The following is a 5,402-nucleotide window of genomic DNA, read 5'->3' as shown; positions in this document are numbered from 1 at the left end:
TCTGAGGGTCAATAAAGCATCATTGTGCAACAGTGGTGGCAATGATTATTTTTCTATCATAGATAATGTCATATATTGTACAGTGTTTCAAAGTAAACCTCCTTATTTCCAATACTTTACATATTAATAAACTGAAATAAAGCATAAAATAAAGAGAAATGGGAGGCATTTAAAATTCATTCACAGATAAATGTGTTTTTATTTCTTTAACATATTTCTGGAAGCCGATATAAACAAGTTTCCATGATCTTTATAAACACATGGCATCTTTTTGGAGTAATATAGTGTAACTAACTTATTTTTACATATTTAGTGGCACATAACCAAATGCAGCAAGTGAACAGATGGTATTGAAAAACAGGCAATTAGGAAATATATGACTCTAGCCCTTCATTTAGATTTTATAGCTGTTCTGTGTTTGACCAGAGCTAGTATTTGGATGGATGTAACTTTGAAAAATAAGGAGTGGACTTTTTTCATTGGTGCTTTATTTTTGTTTTAATTTAACACCAGAAGTGACTCCCTCAAGCAAAAAGTGTAAAATTGCTGGACTCTCTAAGGATCCAAAGGAAATTACCTGTGGCATGAAGTGGGATGTAAAGCACTCTTGCTTTTTAACAAGATGTAATCCAAGAAGTCAGCTGGGATATGTATGCTTTCACAATTGCTATTAAAACATAAAACAAAATATCACAGTGACCAACTATTTCTATGCAACTCTATAAAGAGGCCAGAGAGAATGGACTTTCCTGAGATATTTAGGTTTCCAAATTGCTCTAGAAATACAACCATATTCCATAGTGGAATAAAAAAAAAAGACTCCTATGATATTTCAGTATTTTAAAGCCCCTAATAATAACTCATCTTTAGGAAATTTTAGCTAAATATAGCTTGATATTGAGATGCTACATTTTAACTTGTAATTTTGATTGAAATAAACTTCATCCTGCCACAAACCAAGACTTTATCTGTTTTATATCTGTAGTTTCATAGCTGTTACAACACACTGCACTTTTGTTTATATATAGCTTGATAATGTTTCCAAAACTGGAATGTTTAGGGGATACAACATCATAATCTTTATGTTATTCAAAAATAAATGACAAAGAAATAACAGAGACTTTGAATAAATGTCTGCTCAGTATGATTGCTCTTCAGAAATGTGATTTCAACTTCACGGTTTTCTGAGAAATTTATTTCTCTAGTTTCTGGCTACTAATGTGAAGATGAAGATGAAAATAATGATAATTCTGGGAGTCAAAGGAAGTAAGCTCAACTCTTCTCACAAGAACACCAAAATCACAACTAACCACTGAACAACCATCAACAAAAAAAATGCTGGGACTTACCAAAAAAAGATACCTTACATCCAAAGATAAGGAAGAAGCCACAAAAAGATGGTAGGAGGGGCACAACTGAGATAAAATTAATCCCCATATCCACTGGTTGGGCGACCCACAAACTGCAAAGTAATTATACCACAGAAGTTCTCTAACAGAAGTGAAAGTTCTGATCTCCACATCAGGTTCCCCATCCTGGGGGTCTGGCAACAGAAGAAGCTCTCAGAGAATCTGGCTTTGAAAACAAGTGGGGTCTGATTGCAGGAATTACACAAGACTGGGGGAAACAGAGACTCCAATCTTAGAGTGTTCACAAAAGAACCTGTGTGCACACGGACCCAGAGAAAAAAATCGGGGACCCCATAAGTGATTAGGCCAGACCTACCTTCTAGTATTAGAGGTTGGAGGTTGGCAGCTCTGACTCACTGCAGGGACAAAAACATGGGTCGCAGCAGATCAGGGAAGTACTCACTGGTGTAAGCCCTCCTGGAAGCCACCATTAGCCTGACCCAACAGACTGTAGGCTCAAGAGCTGGACCACTTCAGGCCAAACAACCAACACGGAAGGAACACAGCCCTAGTCATCTGCAGAAAAGCAGCTTAAAGTCTTTGTGAGCACAGTCCTGCCCACCAGAGGGAAAAGACCCAGTTCCACCCACCACTGAGCAGGAACCAGTCCCTTCCATCAGGAAGCCTGTACAAACTCTTAGGTAGACTCATCCACCAGAGGGCAGACAGAAGAAACCAGAAGAACTCTGATCCTGCAGCCTGTAGAACAGAAACCACAATCACAGAAAGTTAGACAAAATAAGATGGCAGAGGAATATGTCCCAGATGAAGGAACGAGATAAAACCCCAGAAGAACAACTAAGTGAAGTGGAGATAGGCAACCCACTGAAAAAAAATTTAGAATAATGATACTGATGATAATCGAGGATCTCAGAAAAACAATGGAGGCAAGTATCCGTAGGATGTGAGAAATATTTAACAAAGACCTAAAAGAAGTAAAGAACAAACAGAGATTAAGAATACAATAACTGAAATGAAAAATACACTAGAAGGAATCAATAGTGGAATAAGTGAAGCAGAAGAACAGATAAGTGACGTGGAAGACAGAATGGTGAAAAATCACTGCCACAAAACAGAATGAAGAAAAAAGAATGAAAAGAAATTAATACAGTCTAAGAGACTTCTGGGACAATGTTAAGTGCACCAACATTCACATTATAAGGGTCCAAGAAAGAGAAGAGAGAGAGAAAGGACCTGAGAAAGTATTTGAAGAAATAATAGCTGAAAACTTCCCTAACATGGGAAAAGAAAGAGTCACCCAAGTCCAGGAAGTGTAGAGAGTCCCAGACAGGATAAACCCAAGGAGGAAAACTCTGAAAAGCAGTATGCAAAAATGACAAAAAGTAAAGACAAGGAAAAAATATTAAAGGGAAAAGCAACAAAAAGCATACAAGGGAACATCCATAAGATTATCAGTTGATTTCTCAGCAGAAACTCTGCAGGCTAGAAGGGAGTGGCATGATATATCTAAAGTGATGAAAAGGAAGAACCTACAAACAAGAATACTCCACCCAGATTAATTTCATTCAAATTAATCTGAATTAATCAAAATTAATCAAAATGGAAAAATCAAAAGCTTTACAGACAAGGAAAAGCTAAAAGAATTCAGGAACACCAGACCAGCCTTGCAATAAATGCTAAAGTAATGACTAGAAATGACAATGAATGTATTGAGACTTTCTTCTTTCATCCTGAGCATAAACAGAAAATAAGGAGCGTGACCAGGTTTGTTACCTTACCACTGATACAATATGAGATCATCAAATTATGATTTAGTATTAGATAAGGTTAGAAAAGGAAATCATTTTGCTGCACAACAGTTTAATGGGAATGGGTTAGAGTCAGTAGGGAAGTTTAATCCTACTGCTGTTTAAGGCTCATTGGGTCCAGCTGACATACTAAAGCATTTACCAGTCAATCCCATATCTTCCCCAACAGTAAAGAGGGGTTCTTAAGTGCCTGTCATCAGTGGCATGCCAAGATTGAGGTGATGGGAGATATATTTCCTGGGTGCAGGCAACAAGATAGCACATATCCTATAGAGAATTCATGAACAAAAATGAAACCAACTGAACATTGCTTGTCTTTATGTTATCAACATACACTGGTGATTTTAAATAAAGTCAGTGGGGCTTCCCTGGTGGCGAAGTGGTTGAGAGACCGTCTGCCAATGCAGGGGACGCGGGTTCGTCCCCCGGTTTGGGAAGATCCCACATGCCGCAGAGCGGCTGGGCCCGTGAGCCATGGCCGCTGAGCCTGCATGTCCAGAGCCTGTGCTCCACAACGGGAGAGGCCACAACAGTGAGAAGGCCGTGTACAGCAAAAAATAAATAAATAAATAAATAAAATAAATAAAGTCAGTAACTGGTGATTTTAAATAAAGTCAGTGATAAAACAAATGTGTTGTTTTAAAACACATATATATGTATGTGTTTTAAAATAACACTTATTTTATTATAAATGCTTTAAAAAACACTCTTTTACACGTAATCTTCAAGAAAGTTAATGTGGAAAATTGTCAGTTATACAGTTATGCTTGAATCACACAGATTTTGCTTTTCTAAAAGTATACACATTTTTTAAAGAGTAAATTCATCAAGATCTGCATTTGTTTGAGCTCACTTAAGGCTCAATTTTGCCTCTAGCCCCTGTGGTGCTACATTTTCTTGCATTTAAACAGTGGATTTGCAGTAAACGGCAATAGCACAGTGATTATAAAGACAAAGGAAAAGGACTTGAGTTATTTCAATTTTGTCTTTCTATGTGACCACTTGTGTTTAAAATTGAAAATAATGAATCAGATTGTGAATTATGAGGTACACTATTTTTGTTTAGTAAGTACACACTTTAAAGCATATGTTTAATCTACTTTTTCATTTTTCTATGAATGGTGAGCAAGTCTGCCTTGTTCACTGCTTTATCCCCAGAACTTCACACATTGCCTGCCATGTAGCAGATTCTCCATACATAGCTGTTGAATGAATGAATGACTGAATAAATAAATGAATGAATAATTGAATGACCGAGTGCCTCTTAGTTCTTCCAAGGTTCTAACCTGCTCAAATAAATAACTACAATGTATTGCTGGAGCTATGTGACACTGTAAGCTCATACTTCTTAGTGTCTGCCTCATTGTTTTCAGTGAATGAGGATATTTTACCTTGTGATCCTGTGTGATTGTATTATGGGCAGTCTTCCACATCAGCAAATACATGAAGAAGAAAACTAACACTTATTTAGATTTTTTTATTTTTAAGGAATTGGTGAGGACATTTAAAATGCATTTTTTGTTTTAATTTTCACTCTAACATTAGGAAATATGTATTATTATCTCCTTATTAAAAATTATGAAAATAAAACTGAGCATTTAAATAATTAATGTTCATGTTTTTCTTCAGTGATTTTTTAAATAAATTATTTATTTATTTTTAAAATTGAAGTATAGCTGATTTACAATGTGTTAGTTTCAGGTGTACAACAAAGTGATTCAGATATATATATATATATATATATATATATATATATATATATATATATATATATATATATATATGTACTTTTTCAGATTCCTTTCCCTTATGGGTCCTACTATGCTCAGAGAACACTGATAAAGTTTAAAAGGTGCAGTGAGGAAGGTAAAAGAAATCCCATCCGTGTTTCAGACAAAGCAGCTGACGTACACTTTGAACTTACAAGTGAACATTCATTTGAAGAAAGGGACACACAGTTTAAAAATGTTTACCTGATTGTATCGTGATATTTTTTCTCCCCACAGTGATACTAAGCACTTAAGACTTAGTTCCAAAACAACTCATTATTCTTGGATGAATTATCTGTCCCCCAATTAATCCCATCTATGCACAGAGACCATACTCTATAGTAGAACAAGTGTAGTTGAATAATTGCCAATCCACAGAGCTCTGAAGCATGATTCAGCGTGCCGTTTTCCAGATGGTATCGCAAGTCATCTTCACAGAGAATGCTCTTTTTACC

This window comes from Mesoplodon bidens (genome assembly GCF_964165515.1).
Source record: "Mesoplodon bidens genome assembly, chromosome: 1".
Classification (NCBI taxonomy): domain Eukaryota; kingdom Metazoa; phylum Chordata; class Mammalia; order Artiodactyla; family Ziphiidae; genus Mesoplodon; species Mesoplodon bidens.
Note: the sequence above shows the minus strand (reverse complement) of the source record.